At 46.9% G+C, this 26,581-nt stretch overlaps 1 long non-coding RNA gene across 1 annotated transcript; it reads left to right on the forward strand.

Annotated features, from left to right (window-relative positions):
* Nucleotides 1-517: 517 nt before the first annotated feature.
* On the forward strand, nucleotides 518-3,442 carry LOC311121004. Its single transcript, XR_014612220.1, has 3 exons — nucleotides 518-603; nucleotides 739-867; nucleotides 3,391-3,442. It is a non-coding gene; the product is annotated as an uncharacterized lncRNA (long non-coding RNA).
* The last annotated feature ends 23,139 nt before the right edge of the window (nucleotides 3,443-26,581 follow it).

Consider the following 26,581-nt stretch of genomic DNA (forward strand, 5'->3'; position numbering starts at 1 on the left):
TAAATGCACTGTATGTCATACATTTGTCACACACTACAGGTTCCAGTGCCCCAGTGCAGGTCTGTTCCAGTGCAGTATAACAGGCCTGGTGTTTAGGATGGAGGGAGAGGGAGAGGTGCTCTATAGGACAGTCCCCTGGAACAGGAGGCTTCTAGCCCAGAGTGGCAAGAGACCTGCAGGACCCCTGTTCAAGTTTACATGCCTTAATGGGTCTATCTGTCAACTATGCCTTCCACACTGTGAGATCTACCCTGGTAACTACACAATTAAAAAGACAAGTGAGAGTAGCGTTATCTATCTCTTGTTACTTTCTAACCAACAATGCTATTTTATCTTTCTTTCCCAGGCGATGGATGTGACTTCCTGTCTGTAGCCCATGTGACTGATGACATAATTGAATTTCTCGATCCTCATGAGATAACAGAAACACACATCATCATAAACATCACTGGATTCTCTGCTTATGGCCTCACCAAGGATAAGGAAGCTCCTGTCTTCCCTATCAAAGCACTTGTGTTGTTGTTCCACCGACCATCAGATGACCCTGAACTGGAGTCTGTACTGTATGTGTTGCTGCTGCCTCGGAACGTTGTCCTAATGAAGGTGACTACTGTAATGCCATAACTGACATTTTACTTAGTGTCCTATCAGTCATTTTAAATGACCATTCTGAATCCTAGCTTTTGTTATTGTGAAGATATTTTTCTCTCAACAAGATCATCTACTCCTCTACTCTAGGTGCAAGAGGAGAGGGCGAGGAGGAATGGCTTGAGAGAAACCTTCATTGAAACAACCTCTGACTGTGAACTGACCCCTGATCAGACTTACAGCCTCTCCACTGATGGGTATCATCAGGTGACACCTAAGGTAGTGATGGTTAATAGTTCAACATCCACTGAATAACAGGAAAAAGGGCTTGATTCAATCAGATCCGCATTAGTATCTGCATAGCAGTTTCATTGTTTTTATTTAGGTGATGTCGGAGGTGTAAATGCGTTAGAGCTGTCAAGTCAGCAAACGGCTCCCGTCGTTATACCTTTCGTGGATATTACCATTAGATGCACTGAGTGGCGTTAGTAATAATCCCATGTAGCGTTGTTACAAATTGGAACAGTGGAACGTGTGTTGTAATCTACACCTTAATTAGGCTGATACAGGTGTGTTATGTTTCACTATATTGGATCACTCCAATGTATTGTTATCACTCCGCGGCGGAGGGATACATCCGAGGTGAGGATTTACAGATTTGCTCCCGCGGACACCTGTGTCACGGCTGGGGTCCGCCCCTATATATAGACCCCATGGCCGAGACACACGTTCTCTTTCATTTTCTCTGCGGAGTCCCCCTGGGTGTTGTCCACAATGCTCGAGGGGTACCGACTCCAAATCCATTGCCGGCCCCAGTCCTTCAGGGGCCTTCGTGTCACCACGGTGGCCGACCCCCTGAAGAAGAAAACCCTGAGGCTTATTTTGTGGTCCCAAAAAGAGACGGTTTCGACCTATTCTGGACCTGCCGCCATGTGGGGTGGATGGACAGGCCAATGGGGCGCCATCCCTTGGTCTCCAGGTTTATGAAGGGGGTTCGTTGCTTGCGTCCAGCTAGGACCCGGTCAATGGCGAGCTGGGATCTGGATGTGGTCTTGGCAGCTTTGGCAAAGCTGCCTTTTGAACCGTTGGAGTCTGCCTCCCTGAAACACCTCTCTATGAAGGTGGTTTTCTTGGTAGTGATTACTTCCATGAAGAGGGTGGGTGAGCTCCATTTTTTTTCGGTAAGTTCTGTGTGGTACCGGATGGACCCCGGTGGGAGGAGTATATCTCTACCCCAACCCTTCGTTCCTCCCGAAGGTTCTGTCAGACAGGCATGTGAACGTCCCTTTTATCCTGTCTGCTTACGACCCCCCGGCAGTGGCGGGGGAGTCTGGGTCTCCCTCCGGCATGCTGTGCCCTCTGGGCCTCCCTCCGGCATGCTGTGCCCTGTGGGCCTCCCTCCGGCATGCTGTGCCCTGTGGGTCTCCCTCCGGCATGCTGTGCCCTGTGGGTCTCCCTCCGGCATGCTGTGCCCTCTGGGCCTCCCTCCGGCATGCTGTGCCCTCTGGGCCTCCCTCCGGCATGCTGTGCCCTCTGGGCCTCCCTCCGGCATGCTGTGCCCTCTGGGCCTCCCTCCGGCATGCTGTGCCCTCTGGGCCTCCCTCCGGCATGCTGTGCCCTCTGGGCCTCCCTCCGGCATGCTGTGCCCTCTGGGCCTCCCTCCGGCATGCTGTGCCCTCTGGGCCTCCCTCCGGCATGCTGTGCCCTGTGGGTCTCCCTCCGGCGTGCTGTGCCCTCTGGGCCTCCCTCCGGCGTGCTGTGCCCTGTGGGCCTCCCTCCGGCATGCTGTGCCCTGTGGGTCTCCCTCCGGCATGCTGTGCCCTGTGGGTCTCCCTCCGGCATGCTGTGCCCTCTGGGCCTCCCTCCGGCATGCTGTGCCCTCTGGGCCTCCCTCCGGCATGCTGTGCCCTCTGGGCCTCCCTCCGGCATGCTGTGCCCTCTGGGCCTCCCTCCAGCATGCTGTGCCCTGTGGGTCTCCCTCCGGCATGCTGTGCCCTGTGTGGACACTGGCTGCCTATGTGGAGCGGACACGGTCAGTGAGAACAACAGACCAGCTCTTTGTCTGCTATGGTGAGAGAGTCCTGGGGGTTGGGCTATCAAAGCAGAGGCTCTCTCACTGGATCGTGGACATGATTACGACAGCATACCGCCTGGCTGGCAGGCCAGTGCTGGGATCTGTGGTGGCACATTCAACACGAGGTGTGGCTGCGTCCTGGGCTCTACTGAGAGGAGTGCCCCTCGCTGATATCTGTGCTGCAGCCAGCTGGGCTTCCTCTTGCACCTCTTGCACCTTTGCTAGGTACTATCGGGTAAATGTGGCACCAATATAGTGAAACGTAACGAAGGTAACCATGGTTATGTGAGCTATATGGCGCTAGAGGCGCCTCAAAGATGATGTTTGAGAATGTGTGTCGCGGCCATGGGGTCTATATATAGGGACGGACCCCAGCCGTGACACACGTGTACACGGGAGTAAATCTGTAAATCCTCACCTCGGATGTATCCCTCCGCCACAGTGATACCAATATATAGAGTGATCCATATGGCTCACATAACCGTGGTTATATACGTAACCTTCGGTGACAATGACAAGAGCAGCCCGCTCAGCGAGTTGAACTCCCACATATCGCCTAAATAAAAATAAGGATCTGCTATGCAGGTGTCGGTTAGCGTGGGTTAGCGCTGGAACTGATTGAATCTAGGCCAAAGACTTCAAGATGAAGTTAATGTTGTTTAACGCCAAATGTTGTATAATTCCATAAACTGATGCCGTCATGTGTTTGTCCTTTTTTAAAAATCCAGACCAAAAAGTTTGATACTGATAAAGACTACGAAAACTACACCACAACGTTTGAGGTATCCTTACCTGCCAAAGTAAAAAAAGCTGAACTGACGTTGAAGAAGAAGAAGAATATAGCCTGGTCCACATTAGACCTACTGTCCAGTCTATTTGTGAATCGTGAATATCCGTGGAAGGGTTTCTACAGATATCAAGGTAACAGTTCAGATATAACAGTCAACGTTTTGTAAGCACTAAGCAGTTGTGGCAGTAACCGAAAGGTCACTGGTTCTAATCCCCGAGCCGACTAGGTGAAAAATCAGTCGATGTGCCCTTAAGCAAGGCACTTAACCCTAGTTGCTCCTGTAAGTCGCTCTGGATAAGAGCGTCTGCTAAATGACTAAAATGAAATGTAAATATAATGGAAACTCCCAACTCCCAAGGAGAGATAGGCCTACCACTGGGAAGAGTATTATTACTGAGATAATTACTGATGTCCTGTATTGTAAGAGCAATACCATTGATGAATACTATTTATCTCATATAAACTGATCATACTTTTAATGTTCTTAATATAAACACTTGAGGTTATAGTCCCTTTTTCTCTCTCTGTCCCAGCCCCTCTCCCTGCAGCCACTCCTGCCAGACCCCCTACTTTCCCAGGACGGGACTTCATTACCAAACACAGGATTGCTCTAGAAACTCGCCTGGGACTCTTGCAGCCCATTCTCTTGCATCTGGAGGAATGCAAAGTTCTGAATGCTGAGGAGAAGGAGGAGGTGGACAGCAAATCCACCAAGACCCTACAGAACCAAGCCCTGCTGGACATGGTTGTGAGGAAGGGGGCTCGCGCCCAGGAACACTTCTACCAGGTCCTGAAGAAAGTAAATCCCTACCTGGTCGAAGACCTGGAAGAGCAGACAGTCTGAGACAGGTAGCCATGGATACCACCTCACAACCTCAGAAGATATAATATCACTATACTAATAAATGATCTGAGAGAGACAGACAGACAGAGGTAGCCATGGATACCACCTCACAACCTTTAGAAGATATCAAAACATTTATCAGCGACAGAGAGCAGTACTTTGAGGAGGAGCCATCCTGACCAGAGGTGGTTGGTGTGTAACGTGATTGGACCCCATTCTCACCAGCACTCCCATCAGTCTGTAGTTTACTACACAAGCCCCAGGTCTCAGGCAAGGTGACATCACTGTGAGGCTACTGTCTACCAGACAACCTACCTGTGTTACTCTGGTACACTGGCTGCAGACTACAAGATCAGGGACTCTATTCTTTATAGTCTCCCAATATGATGGGGGAATATTTCTATATATCTGTACATTGAATCATTATCAGGAACATTGTGAATCATCTTGGACAGGTCTCAGGCAAGGTGACATCACTGTGAGAATATCATCTATCAAACAACTGTGCTACTCTGGCAGCTGACTACAAGATCAGGGACTGTTTTAATGTTGTGACACAAACATTTGTAAATCTGTATATCGTTCATAAGCTTATATAATGGTATTTCTACGTTTTTTTTTTTATGTACAGTGCATTCAGAAAGTATTCAGGCCACTTGACTTTTTCCACATTTTGTTAAGTTAGTCTTATTCTAAAATTGATTTTTTTTTTTATCTCTCATCAATCTACACACAATATCCATCATGACAAAAATATCTTAAATATCACATTTAAATAAGTATTCAGACCTTTTACTCAGTACTTTGTTGAAGCACCTTTGGCAGCGATTACATCCTCAAGTCTTCTTGGGCATGACGCTACAAGCGTGGCAGACGTGTATTTGGGGTGTTTCTCCCATTCTTCTCTGCAGATCCTCTCAGCTATTTTCAGGTATCTCCAGAGATGTTCGATCAGGTTCAAGTCCGGACTCCTGCGTTGTCTTGGCTGTGTGCTTAGGGTCATTGTCCTGTTGGAAGGTGAACCTTCTCCCCAGTCTGAGGTCCTGAGCGCTCTGGAGCAGGTTTTCATCAAGGATCTTTCTGTACTTTGCACTATTCATCTTTCCCTCAATCCTGACTAGTCTCCCAGTCCCTGTCGCTGAAAAATATATCCACAGCATGATGCAGCCACCACCGTACTTCACCGTAGGGAAGGTGCCAAGTTTCCTCCAGACGTGAGCCTTGGCATTCAGGCCAAAGAGTTCAATCTTGGTTTCATCAGACCAGAGAATCTTGTTTCTTACGGTCTGAGAGTCCTTTAGGTTCCTTTTGGCAAACTCCAAGCGGGCTGTCATGTGCCTTTTACTGAGGAGTGGCTTCCGTCTGGCCACTCTACCATAAAAACCTGATTGGTGGAGTGCTGCAGAGATGGTTGTCCTTCTGGAAGGTTCTCCCATCTCCACAGAGGAACTCTGGAGCTCTGTCAGAGTGACCATCGGGTTCTTGGTCACCCCCCTCACCAAGGCCCTTCTGCCCTGATTGCTCAGTTTGGCCGGGCGGCCAGCTCTAGGAAGAGTCTTGGTGGTTCCAAACTTCTTCCATTTAAGAATGATGGAGGCCACTGTGTTCTTGGGGACCTTCAATGCTGCAGAAATGTTTTGGTACCCTTCCCCAGATCTGTGCCTCGACATAATCCTGTCTCGGAGCTCTACGGACAATTCCTTCGACCTCATGGCTTGGTTTCTGCTCTGACATGCACTGTTAACTGTGGGACCTTATATAGACTGGTGTGTGCCTTTCCAAATCATGTCCATTCATTTGAATTTACCACAGGTGGACTCCAATGAAGTTGTAGAAACATCTCAAGGATAATCAATGGAAACAGGATCAACCTGAGCTCAATTTCGAGTCTTATAGCAAAGGGTCTGAATACTTATGTAAATGTAAAAAAAAAAACTGTTTTTGCTTTGTCATTATGGGGTATTGTGTGTAGATTGATGAGGAAAATGTTTTATGTTATGAATTTTAGAATAAGGCTGTAATGTAACAAAATGTGTAAAAAGGGAAAAGGTCTGTCCTTTCCAAATGCACTGTGAATGTAATTATTTTCTTACATAAAAACATTGATCTGATGTATTATTACTTCTACTGTTGATCTATGGTCGATGATACCCATGAATTTATCAAATCAAATCACATTTTATTTGTTACATGCGCCGAATACAACAGGTGTAGACCTTACCGTGAAATGCTTACTTACAAGCCCTTAAACAACAATGCAGTTCAATAAATAGAGTTAAGAAAATATTTACTAAATAAACTAAAGTAAAAAATTAAATCAAAAGTAACAATAAAATAACAATAACGAGGCTATATACAGGGGGTACCAGTACTGAGTCAATGTGAGGGGTTACAGGATAGTCGAGGTAATTTGTACATGTAGGTAGGGGTAAAGTGACTATGCATAGATAATAAACAGCAAGTAGCAGCAGTGTAAAAACAAAGGGGGGGTCAATGTAGAACAGTCTATGACTTGGGTGACTGGAGTCTTTGACAATTTTTTGGGCCTTCCTCTGACACCACCTAGTATATAGGTCATGGATGGCAGGAAGCTTGGCCCCAGTGATGTACTGCCCTCTGTAGCGCCTTATGGTCAGATACCGAGCAGTTGCCATACCAGGCGGGGATGCAACCGGTCAGGATGCTCTCCATGGTGCAGCTGTATAACTTTTTGAGGATTTGGGGACCCATGCCAAATCTTTTCAGCCTCCCGAGGGGGAAAAGGCATTGTCGTGTCCTCTTCATGACTTTCTTGGTGTATTTGGACCATGATAGTTTGTTGGTGATGTGGACACCAAGGAACTTGAAACTCTCGACCCACTCCACTACAGCCCCGTCGATGTGAATGGGGGCATGTTCGGCCCTCCTTTTCCTGTAGTCCACGATCAGCTCCTTTATCTTGCTCACATTGAGGGAGAGGTTGTTGTCCTGGCACCACACTGCCAGGTCTCTGACCTCCTCCCTATAGGCTGTCTCATTGTTGTCGGTGACCAGGCCTAACACTGTTGTGTCGTCAGCAAACTTAATGATGGCGTTGGAGTCGTGCTTAGCCACGCAGTCGTGGTTGAACAGGGAGTACAGGAGGGGACTAAGCACGCACCCCTGAGGGGCCCCCATGTTGAGGATCAGCGTGGCAGATGTGTTGTTGCCTACCCTTACCACCTGGGGGCGGCCCGTCAGGAAGTCCAGGATCCAGTTGCAGAGGGAGGTGTTTAGTCCCAGGGTCCTTAGCTTAGTGATGAGCTTTGTGGGCACTATAGTGTTGAACGCTGAGCTGTAGTCAATGAACAGCATTCTCACATAGGTGTTCCTTTTGTCCAGGTGGGAAAGGGCAGTGTGGAGTGCGATTGAGATTGCGTCATCTGTGGATCTGTTGGGGCAGTATGCGAATTGGAGTGGGTCTAGGGTTTCCGGGATGATGGTATTGATGTGAGCCATGATCAGCCTTTCAAAGCACTTCATGGCTACCGACGTGAGTGCTACGGGTCGGTAGTCATTTAGGCAGGTTACCTTCGCTTTCTTGGGCACAGGGACTATGGTGGTCTGCTTGAAACATGTAGGTATTACAGACTCGGTCAGGGAGAGGTTGAAAATGCCAGTGAAGACACTTGCCAATTGTTCCACGTATGCTCTGAGTACACGTCCTGGTAATCCATCTGGCCCCGCGGCCTTGTGAATGTTGACCTGTTTAAAGGTCTTGCTCAAATCAGCGACTGATATTTGAATGGTCTTCTACTGTGACATACAGCTAGCGTTTGCATTGTTAATATATTGGTTGTAATTCATTAATTATTCTATATTTTCTTATTATGTACACTACAAGTATTCATCCCCCTTGGCGCTTTTCCTATTTTTATGCATTACAACCTGTAATTTGAATGGATTTTTATTTGGAGTTCATGTAATGGACATACACAAAATAGTCCAAATTGGTGAAGTGAAATGAAAAACAAAACTTGTTTCAGAAAATTCTAAAAAATAAATAACGGAAACGTGGTGCGTGCATATGTATTCACCCCTTTTTCTATGAAGCCCCTAAATAAGATCTGGTGCAACCATTTACCTGCAGAAGTCACATAATTAGTTAAATAAAGTCCACCTGTGTTCAATCTAAGTGTCACATGATCTGTCACATGATCTTAATATATATACACACCTGTTCTGAAAGGCTCCAGAGTCTGCAACACCACTAAGCAAGGGGCACCACCAAGCAAGCGGCACCATGAAGACCAAGGAGCTCTCCAAATAGGTCATTGACAAAGTTGTGGAGAAGTACAGATCAGGGTTGGGTTATAAAAAATATCAGAAACTTTGAACATCCCACGGAGCACCAGTAAATCCATTATTAAAAAATTGAAAGAATATGGCACCACAACAAACCTGCCAAGAGAGGGCCGCCCACCAAAACTCAAGGACCAGGCAAGCAGGGCATTAATCAGAGAGGCAACAAAGAGACCAAAGATAACCCTGAAGGAGCTGCAAAGCTCCACAGCGGAGATTGGAGTATCTGTCCATAGGACCACTTTAAGCCGTACACTTGCCAAAGAGCTGGGCTTTACGGAAGAGTGGCCAGAAAAAAACATGTTTGGTGTTCACCAAAAGGCATGTAGGAGACTCCCCAAACATATGGAAGAAGGTACTCTGGTCAGATGAGACAAAAATTTAGCATTTTGGCCATCAAGGAAAACGCTATGTCTGGTGCAAACCCAACACCTCTCATCACCCCGAGAACACCATCCCCACAGTGAAGCATGGTGGTGGCAGCATCATGCTGTGGGGATGTTTTTCATCGGCAGGGACTGGGAAACTGGTCAGAATTGAAGGAATGATGGATGGTGCTAAATATAGGGAAATTCTTGATGGAAACCTGTTTCAGTCTTCCAGAGATTTGAGACTGGGACGGAGGTTCACCTTCCAGCAGTACAATGGCCCTAAGCATACTGATAAAGCAACACTCGAGTGGTTTAAAAGAGGAACATTTAAATGTATTGGAATGGCCTAGTCAAAGCCCAGACCTCAATCCAATTGAGAATCTGTGGTATGACTTAAAGATTGCTGTACACCAGCGGAACCCATCCAACTTGAAGGAGCTGGAGCAGTTTTGCCTTGAAGAATGGGCAAAAATCCCAGTGGTTAGATGTGTCAAGCTTACAGAGACATGCCCCAAGAGACTTGCAGCTGTAATTGCTGCAAAAGGTGGCTCTACAAAGTATTGACTTTGGGGGGGTGAATAGTTATGCACGTTCAAATTCAGTTTTTTTGTCTTATTTCTTGTTTGTTTCACAATAAAAAATATTTAGCATCTTCCAAGTGGTAGGCATGTTGTGTAAATCAAATGATACAAACCCCCCAAAAAATCCATTTTAATTCCAGGTTGTATGGCAACAAAATAGGAAAAATGCCAAGGGGGGTGAATACTTTCGCAAGCCACTGTACATGACCAAAAGTATGTGGACCCCTGCTCGTCGAATGTCTCATTCCAAAATCATAGGCATTAATATGGAGTTGATCCCTCCTTTGCTGCTATAACAGCATCCACTCTTCTGGGAAGGCTTTCCGCTAGATGTTGGAACATTGCTGCTGGGACTTGCTTCCATTCAGCCACAAGAGCATTAGTGAGGTCGGGCACTGATGTTGGGTGATTAGGCTTGGCTTGCAATCGGCGTTACAATTAATCCAAAAGGTGTTTGATGGGGTTAAGGTCAGGGCTCTGTGCAGGCCAGTCAAGTTCTTCCACACCAATCTCGATAAACCATTTCTGTATGGACTTCGCTTTGTGCACGGGGGCATTGTCATGCTGAAACAGGAACGGGCTTTCCCCAAACTGTTGCCCCAAAGTTGGAAGCACAGAATCGTCTAGAATGTCATTCTATGCTGTAGCGTTAAGATGTCCCTTCACTGGAACTAAGGGGCCTAGCCGAACCATGAAAAAGAGCCCCAGACCATGATTCCTCCTACACCAAACTTTACAGTTGGCACTATGCATTGGGGCAGGTAGCGTTCTCCTGGCATCCGGACTGCCAGATGGGGAAGCGTGATAAATCACTCCAGAGAACGCGTTTCCACTGCTCCAGAGTCCAATGGCTTAATAATTGACATACAATGTATTTATTCATTTTTTGTTATTTTCTGCCATTTAGAACTTTTCGTTGTGTACATTTTTCTCTGTAGCAACTGTTTTTTAAAAAAGTCAAAAAACTAAAAGAAAAAATACAATCATTGCTAAACACCTAAAAAGGACTACATGCATGGAAGCAAGTAACATATGATTTTTTTTCCTCTTCTTGTTATTTATTTTCTTATTTTCCTTCTTAGTCTTTTTGAGTAACATGATGCGTCCACGTCGGGCTCCAACACACGCGGCTGGTGCATCTTTGTGAAACAGTATTAGAAAAAAAACTATGTGACTAAATTATCTTCTCTTTTTTTAAACGAGAGAAAAAGAAAGTGGTTATAAAAAGGAAGTTGGTGTCTCAGTTTGAGGTGTCCGAGTGCACGCTGCCCGGTGTCCCGTGAGGGGGGGTGAGAGAGGGGTGGTCAGTGCTGTCCTGCCATCCACTATCAACCTGGAGAGAGAGAAAGGGAAGAGAGGAGGGAGAGAGGAGAGAGTAGAGAGAAAGAGAAGAGAGAGAGAAAGGGAAGAGAGCAGGGAGAGAGGAGAGAGTAGAGAGAAAGAAAGAAAGAGGGAGAGAAAGAGAGAGAGAAAGAAAGAGTGAGAGAGTAGAGTGAAAGAGGGAGAAAGAGAAAGAGAGAGAGAAAGAGAGAGGGAGAGAGAGAGAGAAAGAGGAGAGAGAAAGAGAAGAGAGAGAGAGAGAAAGATAGGAGATAAAAAGGAGGGAAATAGATGTGATAAAAGACAGACATCAATTGAAGGTTTTCACATGAGTTGGTCTCCCACCTACAAGATCTCAGTTTAAAAAACTGACATGGAGGGAAACAGACTGGTACCATAGATACTCACATGGAGACAGTGGGGAGGAAACAGACTGGTACCATAGATACTCACATGGAGACAGTGGGGAGGAAACAGACTGGTACCATAGATACTCACATGGAGACAGTGGAGGGAAACTGACTGGTACCATAGATACTCACATGGAGACAGTGGGGAGGAAACAGACTGGTACCATAGATACTCACATGGAGACAGTGGAGGGAAACAGACTGGTACCATAGATACTCACATGGAGACAGTGGAGGGAAACAGACTGGAACCATAGATACTCACATGGAGACAGTGGAGGGAAACTGACTGGTACCATAGATACTCACATGGAGACAGTGGAGGGAAACATACTGGAACCATAGATACTCACATGGAGACAGTGACGGGAAACAGACTGGTACCATAGATACTCACATGGAGACAGTGGAGGGAAACAGACTGGTACCATAGATACTCACATGGAGACAGTGGGGGGAAACAGACTGGAACCATAGATACTCACATGGAGACAGTGGAGGGAAACAGACTGGAACCATATATACTCACATGGAGACAGTGGGGAGGAAACAGACTGGTACCATAGATACTCACATGGAGACAGTGGAGGGAAACAGACTGGAACCATAGATACTCACATGGAGACAGTGGAGGGAAACAGACTGGAACCATAGATACTCACATGGAGACAGTGGAGGGAAACAGACTGGAACCATAGATACTCACATGGAGACAGTGGAGGGAAACAGACTGGAACCATAGATACTCACATGGAGACAGTGGAGGGAAACAGACTGGTACCATAGATACTCACATGGAGACAGTGGAGGGAAACAGACTGGTACCATAGATACTCACATGGAGACAATGGGGAGGAAAGAGACTGGTACCATAGATACTCACATGGAGACAGTGGAGGGAAACAGACTGGTACCATAGATACTCACATGGAGACAGTGGAGGGAAACAGACTGGTACCATAGATACTCACATGGAGACAGTGGAGGGAAACAGACTGGTACCATAGATACTCACATGGAGACAGTGGAGGGAAACAGACTGGAACCATAGATACTCACATGGAGACAGTGGGGAGGAAACAGACTGGTACCATAGATACTCACATGGAGACAGTGGAGGGAAACAGACTGGAACCATAGATACTCACATGGAAACAGACTGGTACCATAGATACTCACATGGAGACAGTAGAGGGAAACAGACTGGTACCATAGATACTCACATGGAGACAGTGGAGGGAAACAGACTGGAACCATAGATACTCACATGGAGAGAGTGGAGGGAAACAGACTGGAACCATAGATACTCACATGGAGACAGTGGAGGGAAACAGACTGGTACCATAGATACTCACATGGAGACAGTGGGGAGGAAACAGACTGGTACCATAGATACTCACATGGAGACAGTGGAGGGAAACAGACTGGTACCATAGATACTCACATGGAGACAGTGGAGGGAAACAGACTGGTACCATAGATACTCACATGGAGACAGTGGAGGGAAACAGAGTGGTACCATAGATACTCACATGGAGACAGTGGAGGGAAACAAACTGGTACCATAGATACTCACATGGAGACAGTGGAGGGAAACAGACTGGTACCATAGATACTCACATGGAGACAGTGGAGGGAAACAGACTGGTACCATAGATACTCACATGGAGACAGTGGAGGGAAAAAGACTGGTACCATAGATACTCACATGGAGACAGTGGAGGGAAACAGACTGGAACAATAGATACTCACATGGAGACAGTGGAGGGAAACAGACTGGAACCATAGATACTCACATGGAGACAGTGGAGGGAAACAGACTGGTACCATAGATACTCACATGGAGACAGTGGAGGGAAACAAACTGGTACCATAGATACTCACATGGAGACAGTGGAGGGAAACAGACTGGTACCATAGATACTCACATGGAGACAGTGGAGGGAAACAGACTGGTACCATAGATACTCACATGGAGACAGTGGAGGGAAACAGAGTGGTACCATAGATACTCACATGGAGACAGTGGAGGGAAACAAACTGGTACCATAGATACTCACATGGAGACAGTGGAGGGAAACAGACTGGTACCATAGATACTCACATGGAGACAGTGGAGGGAAACAGACTGGTACCATAGATACTCATATGGAGACAGTGGAGGGAAACAGACTGGTACCATAGATACTCACATGGAGACAGTGGAGGGAAACAGAGTGGTACCATAGATACTCACATGGAGACAGTGGGGAGGAAACAGACTGGTACCATAGATACTCACATGGAGACAGTGGAGGGAAACAGACTGGTACCATAGATACTCACATGGAGACAGTGGAGGGAAACAGACTGGTACCATAGATACTCACATGGAGACAGTGGAGGGAAAGAGACTGGTACCATAGATACTCACATGGAGAGTGTGGAGGGAAACAGACTGGTACCATAGATACTCACATGGAGACAGTGGAGGGAAACAGACTGGTACCATAGATACTCACATGGAGACAGTGGAGGGAAACAGACTGGTACCATAGATACTCACATGGAGACAGTGGAGGGAAAGAGACTGGTACCATAGATACTCACATGGAGAGTGTGGAGGGAAACAGACTGGTACCATAGATACTCACATGGAGACAGTGGAGGGAAACAGACTGGTACCATAGATACTCACATGGAGACAGTGGAGGGAAACAGACTGGTACCATAGATACTCACATGGAGACAGTGGAGGGAAACAGACTGGAACCATAGATACTCACATGGAGGCAGTGGGGAGGAAACAGACTGGAACCATAGATACTCGCATGGAGACAGTGGAGGGAAACAGACTGGTACCATAGATACTCACATGGAGACAGTCGGGGGAAACAGACTGGTACCATAGATACTCACATGGAGACAGTGGGGAGGAAACAGACTGGTACCATAGATACTCACATTGAGACAGTCGGGGGAAACAGACTAGTACCATAGATACTCACATGGAGACAGTGGAGGGAAACAGACTGGTACCATAGATACTCACATGGAGACAGTGGGGAGGAAACAAACTGGTACCATAGATACTCACATGGAGACAGTGGAGGGAAACAGACGAACCATAGATACTCACATGGAGACAGTGGAGGGAAACAGACTGGTACCATAGATACTCACATGGAGACAGTGGGGAGGAAACAGACTGGTACCATAGATACTCACATGGAGACAGTGGAGGGAAACAGACTGTTACCATAGATACTCACATGGAGACAGTGGGGGGAAACAGACTGGTACCATAGATACTCACATGGAGACAGTAGGGGGAAACAGACTGGAACCATAGATACTCACATGGAGACAGTAGGGAGAAAACAGACTGGTACCATAGATACTCACATGGAGACAGTGGAGGGAAACAGACTGTTACCATAGATACTCACATGGAGACAGTGGGGGGAAACAGACTGGTACCATAGATACTCACATGGAGACAGTGGAGGGAAACAGACTGGAACCATAGATACTCACATGGAGACAGTGGAGGGAAACAGACTGGTACCATAGATACTCACATTGAGACAGTAAGAGGAAACAGACTGGTACCATAGATACTCACATGGAGACAGTAAGAGGAAACAGACTGGAACCATAGATACTCACATGGAGACAGTGGAGGGAAACAGACTGGTACCATAGATACTCACATGGAGACAGTGGGGAGGAAACAGACTGGTACCATAGATACTCACATGGAGACAGTGGAGAGGAAACAGACTGGTACCATAGATACTCACATGGAGACAGTGGAGGGAAACAGAGTGGTACGATAGATACTCACATGGAGACAGTGGAGGGAAACAGAGTGGTACCATAGATACTCACATGGAGACAGTGGAGGGAAACAGACTGGTACCATAGATACTCACATGGAGACAGTGGGGAGGAAACAGACTGGTACCATAGATACTCACATGGAGACAGTAAGAGGAAACAGACTGGTACCATAGATACTCACATGGAGACAGTAAGAGGAAACAGACTGGTACCATAGATACTCACATGGAGACAGTGGGGAGGAAACAGACTGGTACCATAGATACTCACATGGAGACAGTGGGGAGGAAACAGAGTGGTACCATAGATACTCACATGGAGACAGTGGGGAGGAAACAGACTGGTACCATAGATACTCACATGGAGACAGTGGAGGGAAACAGACTGGTACCATAGATACTCACATGGAGACAGTGGAGGGAAACAGACTGGTACCATAGATACTCACATGGAGACAGTGGAGGGAAACAGACTGGTACCATAGATACTCACATGGAGACAGTGGAGGGAAACAGACTGGTACCATAGATACTCACATGGAGACAGTGGAGGGAAACAGACTGGTACCATAGATACTCACATGGAGACAGTGGGGAGGAAACAGACTGGTACCATAGATACTCACATGGAGACAGTAAGAGGAAACAGACTGGTACCATAGATACTCACATGGAGACAGTAAGAGGAAACAGAGTGGTACCATAGATACTCACATGGAGACAGTGGAGGGAAACAGACTGGTACCATAGATACTCACATGGAGACAGTAAGAGGAAACAGACTGGTACCATAGATACTCACATGGAGACAGTAAGAGGAAACAGACTGGAACCATAGATACTCACATGGAGACAGTGGAGGGAAACAGACTGGTACCATAGATACTCACATGGAGACAGTGGAGGGAAACAGACTGGTACCATAGATACTCACATGGAGACAGTGGGGAGGAAACAGACTGGTACCATAGATACTCACATGGAGACAGTGGGGAGGAAACAGACTGGTACCATAGATACTCACATGGAGACAGTGGAGAGGAAACAGACTGGTACCATAGATACTCACATGGAGACAGTGGAGGGAAACAGAGTGGTACGATAGATACTCACATGGAGACAGTGGAGGGAAACAGAGTGGTACCATAGATACTCACATGGAGACAGTGGAGGGAAACAGACTGGTACCATAGATACTCACATGGAGACAGTAAGAGGAAACAGACTGGTACCATAGATACTCACATGGAGACAGTGGGGAGGAAACAGACTGGTACCATAGATACTCACATGGAGACAGTGGGGAGGAAACAGACTGGAACCATAGATACTCACATGGAGACAGTGGGGAGGAAACAGACTGGTACCATAGATACTCACATGGAGACAGTGGAGAGGAAACAGACTGGTACCATAGATACTCACATGGAGACAGTGGGGAGGAAACAGACTGGTACCATAGATACTCACATGGAGACAGTGGAGGGAAACAGAGTGGTACCATAGATACTCACATGGAGACAGTGGAGGGAAACAGACTGGTACCATAGATACTCACATGGAGACAGTGGAGGGAAACAGACTGGTACCATAGATACTCACATGGAGACAGTGCGGAGGAAACAGAGTTCCTCCAGGCAGCTCTTCATAACATCCCGTCAGGAGTGTAGCACGGTGCTGGATATCCACCTGGAGGAACAGACCAGCAGGGGGCGCTTTTACACACTGGTACAAATACTACATTTATACACACACTGGTACACACACTAATACTACATTTATACACACACTAATACTACATTTATACACACACTGGTACACACACTAATAGTATATTTATACACACTGGTACACACACTAATACTACATTTATACACACACTGGTACACACACTAATACTACATTTATACACACACTAATACTACATTTATACACACACTGGTACACACACTAATAGTATATTTATACACACTGGTACACACACTGTTGCACACTGTTACAAGCACACACACACACACACACACACACACACTAATACTGCATACACACACTCTGCATATACACACAGAACTACCCTCCTGTAGGTTAACTCCAACCCATGTTCCTGGAGAGCTACTGTCCTATAGGGGTTTCACTCCAACCCTAATCTAGCACACCGGATTCTAATAATTAGCTGGTTGATAAGATCAATCAGTTTAGTTACAACTGGGGTTGGAGTGAAAACCTACAGGAGGGTAGCTCTCCAGGAACAGGGTTAGAGTGAAAACCTACAGGAGGGTAGCTCTACAGGAACAGGGTTGGAGTGAAAACCTACAGGAGGGTAGCTCTCCAGGAACAGGGTTGGAGTGAAAATCTACAGGAGGGTAGCTCTCCAGGAACGGGGTTGGAGTGAAAATCTACAGGAGGGTAGCTCTCCAGGAACGGGGTTGGAGTGAAAACCCACAGGAGGGTAGCTCTCCAGGAACAGGGTTGGAGTGAAAATCTACAGGAGGGTAACTCTCCAGGAACAGGGTTGGAGTGAAAACCTAAAGGAGGGTAGCTCTCCAGGAACAGGGTTGGAGTGAAAACCTACAGGAGGGTAGCTCTCCAGGAACAGGGTTGGAGTGAAAAACTACAGGAGGGTAGCTCTCCAGAAACAGGGTTGGAGTGAAAACCTAAAGGAGGGTAGCTCTCCAGGAACAGGGTTGGAGTGAAAATCTACAGGAGGGTAGCTCTCCAGGAACAGGGTTGGAGTGAAAACCTACAGGAGGGTAGCTCTCCAGGAACAGGGTCGGAGTGAAAACCTACAGGAGGGTAGTTCTCCAGGAACAGGGTTGGAGAGCCCTGCTCTAAGCTGACACCCCAGAGAGACAGAGGGCTAGGGTATCACAGGAGATGAAGGGGCACTGGGTGAGACGAGGTCTGTTTCATATACAGCATTAAGGCTGGATTTACACATGCAGACTCATCTGGAAAAAGATCGGAGTTGGGCTGCATGTGTACAGACAGACGCCTTAGTTCAGGCTGGGTAGAGTGAGGACTGAAGGGGTATCCAGCTAGGGGTCTGGACTGATCCACCACACTGGGGTTACCAGGGTCTGTCTGGGGAGGCTGAGGGGGAGGTGGGGGATTAGAGTCTGGGGAGGCTGAGGGGGAGGTGGGGGGTTAGAGTCTGGGGAGGCTGAGGGGGAGGTGGGGGGTTAGAGTCTGGGAGGCTGAGGGGGAGGTGGGGGGTTAGAGTCTGGGGAGGCTGAGGGGGAGGTGGGGGGTTAGAGTCTGGGGAGGCTGAGCGGGAGGTCGGGGGTTAGAGTCTGGGGAGGCTGAGGGGGAGGTGGGGGGTTAGAGTCTGGGGAGGCTGAGGGGGAGGTGGGGGGTTAGAGTCTGGGGAGGCTGAGGGGGAGGTGGGGGGTTAGAGTCTGGGGAGGCTGAGGGGGAGGTCGGGGGTTAGAGTCTGGGGAGGCTGAGGGGGAGGTGGGGGGTTAGAGTCTGGGGAGGCTGAGGGGGAGGTGGGGGGTTAGAGTCTGGGGAGGCTGAGGGGGAGGTGGGGGGTTAGAGTCTGGGGAGGCTGATGGGGAGGTGGGGGGTTAGAGTCTGGGGAGGCTGAGGGGGAGGTCGGGGGTTAGAGTCTGGGGAGGCTGAGGGGGAGGTGGGGGGTTAGAGTCTGGGGAGGCTGAGGGGGAGGTGGGGGGTTAGAGTCTGGGGAGGCTGAGGGGGAGGTGGAGGGTTAGAGTCTGGGGAGGCTGAGGGGGAGGTGGGGGGTTAGAGTCTGGGGAGGCTGATGGGGAGGTGGGGGGTTAGAGTCTGGGGAGGCTGAGGGGGAGGTGGGGGGTTAGAGTCTGGGGAGGCTGATGGGGAGGTGGGGGCTTAGAGTCTGGGGAGGCTGAGGGGGAGGTGGGGGGTTAGAGTCTGGGGAGGCTGAGGGGGAGGTGGGGGGTTAGAGTCTGGGGAGGCTGAGGGGGAGGTGGGGAGTTAGAGTCTGGGGAGGCTGAGGGGGAGGGTGGGGGGTTAGAGTCTGGGGAGGCTGAGGGGGAGGTGGGGGGTTAGAGTCTGGGGAGGCTGAGGGGGAGGTGGGAGGTGGGGGGTTAGAGTCTGGGGAGGCTGAGGGGGAGGTGGGGGGTTAGAGTCTGGGGAGGCTGAGGGGGAGGTGGGGGGTTAGAGTCTGGGGAGGCTGAGGGGGAGGTGGGGGGTGGGGGGTTAGAGTCTGGGGAGGCTGAGGGGGAGGTGGGGGGTTAGAGTCTGGGGAGGCTGAGGGGGAGGTGGGGGGTTAGAGTCTGGGGAGGCTGATGGGGAGGTGGGGGGTTAGAGTCTTGGGAGGCTCAGGGGGAGGTGGGGGGTTAGAGTCTGGGGAGGCTGAGGGGGAGGTGGGGGGTTAGAGGGTTCCATGAGAGGAACACAAAGTTACAATAGGGGGGTAAAAGTTACAACTGAACAGTGGTAAGAGGGGCTCTATAGGGGCTGGGGGGTTTGGTAGGTGATACTAAGGAGAACAGAGAACACAGGTGGCAGTTTGGGGGGATTGAGGGGGGCAGGAGAGTGGAACTAGCAGCTATAACAGGGGAACCATTTTGGGGAGGTGGATGGAGGGGGGGGCTCTTACTGCAGGCCTACCTGAGGCTGCAGAGGAGGGCTGACAAATAACCCCTCCCCATTGGTCGGGTGTACACCGGGTGGGCGTGGCCTGTGTTGGGCCGACTGTATGACCCTGGCGAGCCTGCGGAATGTCATAACCAGCCAATCAGGAGAGAGGCTTTTGTGGCAGGGGGTAGGTGATTGGTGGGGGCAGGTATTAAGAGGCGGGCTTAGACTTTGTTGGAAGGGAGACTATGGGAGAAGTAGTTGTGTGAAGAAGATGTGGCTGGTCTTGGAGGTGCTGGTGTGTGTGTGTGTGTGTGTGTGTGTGTGTGTGTGTGTGTGTGTGTGTGTGCGAGCGTGCTCGTGATCTACGACTGTGTGTGATGTGTGAGTGTCTGAGATGTCCAAACGTGTGTGATGACCGAGTTTGTGTGTGTGTGTGTGTGTGTGTGTGTGTGTGATGTCCGAGTGTGTGTACCTGAGTTAGGCGTGGCGGGGGAGTTGGCCTGGCTGGCCTGTGAGGAGACGCTGGCTGCGTCTACAGCTGTTTTCACAGCGTACAGGTTAGCTTCCTCCTGGAACTTCCCTATGTTCTTCTTGTACCTGATCCTCTTGTTACCAAACCAGTTAGACACCTGAGAGAGAGAGAGAGAGAGAGAGAGAGAGGAGGAGAGAGAGGGGGGCAGGAGAGAGAGGGAGGGGCGGGAGAGGGAAGAGGGGCGGGAGAGGGAAGAGGGGCGGGAGAGGGAGGGGGGGCCGGAGGGAGGGAGGGATGGACGAGAAGGAGAGAGAGAGAGAGAGAGAGAGAGAGAGAGAGAGAGAGAGAGAGAGAGAGAGAGAGAGAGAGAGAGAGAGAGAGAGAGAGAGAGAGAGAGAGAGAGAGACTCAGTATGTTGCTCAGTACGAGGAAAAATGAAAAGAATCTACTAATCTGAATCAAGTGATAACTAGTCTAACAAATGCATGCAGGTGCTAGGGCATGTTTCTGGACAGGAACCTTTCTAAATGAGAAATGTATCACATTCTATTCTTCTCACCCTATGGGGAAACTCAGATAACAACCTATTCCTGATACAGTACGCCTAACATGGCTATGGTCAAAAGTAGTGCACTTTGGTGGTCTGAGATGTCATTTAATTTAATTTACTTAATTGACATGGAAAATTAGTAATTTATATTGTCAAAGTAAACATGAGCAATAATAACAACAGTAGTAATAATATTAACAATAGTGATAATACAACAGTAGTAATACATCCTTCCCTGACCTCAGACAGTGACCCCTGTCACCCCCTGTGTGACCCCAGTCTGACCCTTATGTAGCCGGCTCACATTCTGGTGACGAGGTAGCAATGCCTGCGACTTCAAAACAGAATGGCATCGATGGTTTTGTCATTGTGGCCCAGACATGAAGGACACAATCCACCTAGAGTTGGTGTGGGAGACATGTTTACTGTGGTTTTCTGTGGTTTGTCTCTCTTGACGTTTCTTGTCGCTCGTAGTGTTCACAGGACAAGTCTAACACTTACTTATACTCAGGCAGACCTACCCTGGAAATTACTTTTTCATTCTACAAGGGTTCACAAGCTCACTACCCAGCAGCTACATAAGTTCACTACAAAAATTCCCAACTGTTTCACATTTTTCAAACACATTTTCTTTAAGTTCAACAAGGTCAACTACACGACACATCAATCATCAGGCCATTACTTTTTATTGCGAACATGTGCTTTACTTCAAAGAAACAGCTGCACTATCAAGTCACATAAGAACACCCCAAATAGCATGAGGACATCCGGACAGGATGTCCTTAAAAGGACATAAACATAAGACACAGAAATAACTATATATAAATATCACTTTTTGACACATGCCATCTACTATATTCTCTCTAGTGTGACCTGTCAGATTCAATGAAACTCTTATGTTCTATGACTGAGTGAAATTTCTTTGAATTACACTGAATTAAATTATACTTCCTGTCACACAAATTCAAATTCTACATCCTGTGGGGTGTGGCAAATTGAAGTTGGATGGGAGTCTATTCCAAAATTCTGAATTGAGCAAAACCTGGTGTATAAAATATCTGATCGTGTTTTTCAATTGCATTAATCTATACTGAACAAAAATATCAACGCAACATGCAACAATTTAATCAAATTTACTGAGTTACAGTTCATATTAGGAAATCAGTCAATTGAAATAAATTCATTAGGCCCTAATCTATGAATTTCACGATTGGGCAGGGGCGCAGCCAGGCTTGGGAGAGCATAGGCCCACCCACTTGGGAGCCAGGCCCACCCACTGGGGAGCCAGGCCCAGCCAATCAGAATGAGTTTTTCCCCACAAAAGGGTTTATTACAGACAGAAATACTCCGTTTCGTCAGCTGTACAGGTGGCTGGTCTCAGACGATCCCGCAGGTGAAGAAACCGGGTGTGGAGGTCCTGGGCTGGCCTGGTTACACGTGGTCTGTTGTTGTGACGTTGGTTGAACGTACTACCAAATTCTCTAAACGACGTTGGAGAATTGAGCATTCAGAAATGAGCATTAAATTCTCTGGCAACAGCTCTGGTGGACATACCTGCAGTCAGCATGCCAATTGCACGCTCCCTCTAAACTTCAGACATCTGTAGCATTGTGTTGTGTGACAAAACTGCACATTTAAGAGTGGCCTTTTATTGTCCCCAGCACAAGATGCACTGTGTAATGATCATGCTGTTTAATCAGCTTCTTGATATGCCACACCTCTCAGGTGGATGGATTATATAGGCAAATGTGAAATGCTCACTAACAGGGACGTAAACAAATTTGTGCACAACATTTTAGAGATATACATTTTTTGTGTGTATGGAACATTTCTGGGATCTTTTATTTCAGCTCATGAATAATGGGACCAACACATTTATATTTTAGTTCAGTATATTTACATTTTATATAATTATTCATATCCACCCCACAAACATGAAGTCATCAACTCACTTCATATTTATAAGACACATTATACAAATAAAAAGTAATTGATTAATTTATATTTAGGCTATCATTCATTTCTACAATTGATCTGTCGGATGATAACATGACAACATGTATGAATTGACCTGTCTGATGATAACATGACAACATGTATGAATTGACCTGTCTGATGATAACATGACAACATGTATGAATTGACCTGTCTGATGATAACATGACAACATGTATGAATTGACCTGTCAGATGATAACATGACAACATGTATGAATTGACCTGTCTGATGATAACATGACAACATGTATGAATTGACCTGTCTGATGATAACATGACAACATGTATGAATTGACCTGTCTGATGATAACATGACAACATGTATGAATTGACCTGTCAGATGATAACATGACAACATGTATGAATTGACCTGTCTGATGATAACATACATTTACATTTACATTTTAGTCATTTAGCAGACGCTCTTATCCAGAGCGACTTACATCAGCAATTAGGGTTAAGTGCCTTGCTTAAGGGCACATCGACAGATTTTTCACCTAGTCGGCTCGGGGATTAGAACCATGACAACATGTATGAATTGACCTGTCAGATGATAACATGACAACATGTATGAATTGACCTGTCTGATGATAACATGACAACATGTATGAATTGACCTGTCTGATGATAACATGACACCATGTATGAATTGACCTGTCTGATGATAATATGACAACATGAATGAATTGACCTGTCTGATGATAACATGACAACATGTATGAATTGACCTGTCTGATGATAATACTATTTATGACATGTATGAATTGACCTGTCAGATGATAACATGACAACATGTATGAATTGACCTGTCTGATGATAACATGACAACATGTATGAATTGACCTGTCTGATGATAACATGACAACATGTATGAATTGACCTGTCTGATGATAACATGACACCATGTATGAATTGACCTGTCTGATGATAACATGACAACATGTATGAATTGCATCATGCGTTTACTCTACTGTATTAATGACTCTACTGTATTAATTTCCATCTAACATTTATTACAAGTTTTAGGCTGACTCTCTTTCTCACTCTTTCTCATTCCTCCCTTACAGCATCACATGGCCACGGCTCCTCCTCCTCCTCCTCCTCCTCCTCCTCCTCCACCTCTTCCACATCATCACACATTACAGTGTAATTTCCTGCTGAACCACCAGGACCCTAGAGACCAGGATAATTGTCCTACATAGGGTTGCAACATTCCTGGAACTTTCAATGAATTCCCTGGTTTTCCGGAAATCTCTGTTGGAGTCTTCCAGGAATCAGGAGGGTTTACGCAGGAGGAAGAGGAGGAGGAGGAGGAGGAGGAGGAGGGGGAGGAGGAGGAGGAGGGGGAGGAGGAGGAGGAGGAGGAGGAAGAAGTGGAGCCATGAGCATGTGATGCTGTAAGGGAGGAGTGAGAAAGAGAGAGAGAGAGAGAAAGTGGAGGAGAGATTGACTTCATCACTGCTTGTGTTTATGAGACGTGTTGACATGTTGAATGCACCGAGCTGTCTGTTTGAGCTGCTGGCGCACAGCTCGGTCACCCATGCATACCCCACAAGACATGCCACCAGAGGTCTCTTCACAGTCCCCAAGTGCAGAACAGACTATGGGAGGCACACAGTACTACATAGGCCATGACTACATGGAACTCTATTCCACATCAAGTAACTGATGCAAGTAGTAAAATTAGATTTAAAAAACAGATATAAAAAAAACACCTTATGGAACAGCGGGGACTGTGAAGCAACACAACATAGGCGCAGACACAGGCATACACGCACACGATAACATACACACTATACACACACGTACACATGGATTCTGTACTGTAGATATGTGGTAGTGGTGGAGTAGGGGCCTGAGGGCACACAGTGTGTTGTGAATCTGTGAATGTATTGTAATGTTTTTAAAATTGTATGAACTGTCTTAATTTTGCTGGACCCCAGGAAGAGTAGCTGCAGCCTTGACAGGAACTAATGGGGATCCATAATAAATACAAATTCAAATACGCAGGAAATCCGTAATCCTCTGGAAAACAAGGGAATTTATTGAAAGTTCCAGGAATGTTGCAACCCTACTCCTACATCCCGTACCAGACAGGCAGGCAGGCAGACTATTAACATACAGTATATTTTCATGTTTTCTTCATATCTTAAATAAATCCCACAAAGGCAACTTGAGACCTATAGGGAGGATGTGCCGGGCTGCTGAAAACTAGGAAACTGGAGCAGTGTTGCCAACTTAGCGACCTAGTCGCTATATTTAGCGAGTATTCATACCCCTCTAGCGACACATTTTCAAAAAAGCGACTAGCGACAAATCTAGCGACTTTTTCTGGTGGTACTCACAGTCCTCGTGCAGCTGTCCCTCCCAGCTGCAGTCAGAGCAGGAGATGTTCACCCCTCCGCGTCCAGACTGCAAATGAATCGCGCATGCGGGAAGCATGCAATAAAAAAACAAAAACGAAGAGACTCCGCCAGAGTGTCTCTTTTGGGTCACTTTTGCCGGTCCCAAGCCCGGATAAAGGAGGAGGGTTGGAATTGTGACATAAAAAAAAACAAGAATCGACAGAAGAAAATTCATTTGTAGATCTAAATATATTTAGGGTGTTTTTTTTACTCACTTTTTGTCTCTCCCATGACGTTCTTCCTCTCTCCTACAACCTCCATCACAATTACATGCACATGGCCAATTATGCAATTAGGTGATGGCGTCATTTAGCGACTTCTAGCGACTTTTAGGAAAAGCCAATAGCTAATTTCCTACTGAGGAGTTTATTTTCCAGTCGGCTGGCTGCGCCTGTAGTGTCTGAAAATGGACCCATCCAAGGTAAGAAAATAGTTTGAAAAAAAACTGAGTATGCTGTTATTTAATAGATGTCTGTAAATATGAAAAGTAACTGAAAAGTTTGTTGTTAATAAACAGTAAAGTAGGCTACATTGTATTCATTTCATATTTCATTTACAGCAACACGGAAGTGCGAGATTGACTCGATCAAAATAATGGGAATAACGGGGAAAATAACTTTACATGATGAAATGCAACAACGTCTGATGTAATAGTTCATAGGCCTACTTTAAAATGTCTAGGTAATAATCTAGCTATGAATTAATAACGCAGTAATGTTAATATCCAATGATTTCATATCTAGCACTTTGCACGTCATTCGAAGGAGTGAAGAAGCCTGAAATAATCTACATTTTAGCTGGTAAACTTTTGCGATTTCAATCACATACCATCTCAATCAAGAGATGTTGGCAAGAGAAAGTTGTATTACACGCCTAGACCCTAAACTAGTTTGATATCATCAGTTACAGTGGCGTGTGTGGATGTGCACATATATGCGGAGGGTAGAACATGTAGGCTTTCCCATGTGGTCCTGAATAGAAAATACTGCAGACAAGACACAGACTGTGTGTGGTGTGTGGTGTGGTGTGGTGTGTGTGTGTGTAGGAGATATCTGCCTCTGAGAAGGAAAGGAAGCCAGCAGGGGAGGAGAGTGAAGAGCCGTCCAGAACCTCTTCTAGAATGTGAGTGAACATAGAGTATATTATCTATTATCTACCTGGTACAGCCAGGGCCACCCCTCAGAGTGGATATGAGTGGACATAGAGTATATTATCTATTATCTACCTGGTACAGCCAGGGCCACCCCTCAGAGTGGATATGAGTGGACATAGAGTATATTATCTATTATCTACCTGGTACAGCCAGGGCCACCCCTCAGAGTGGATATGAGTGGACATAGAGTATATTATCTATTATAAACTGGGTGGTTTGAGCCCTGAATGCTGATTGGCTGTACCTTAAATCCAAGAGTATATTATCTATTATAAACTGGGTGGTTTGAGCTCTTCTTTCTCAGGTACAGCCTCAACCTCTCATCTGT

This window comes from Coregonus lavaretus (assembly GCF_964263955.1).
Source record: "Coregonus lavaretus genome assembly, contig: HAP1_SCAFFOLD_410, whole genome shotgun sequence".
NCBI lineage: Eukaryota > Metazoa > Chordata > Actinopteri > Salmoniformes > Salmonidae > Coregonus > Coregonus lavaretus.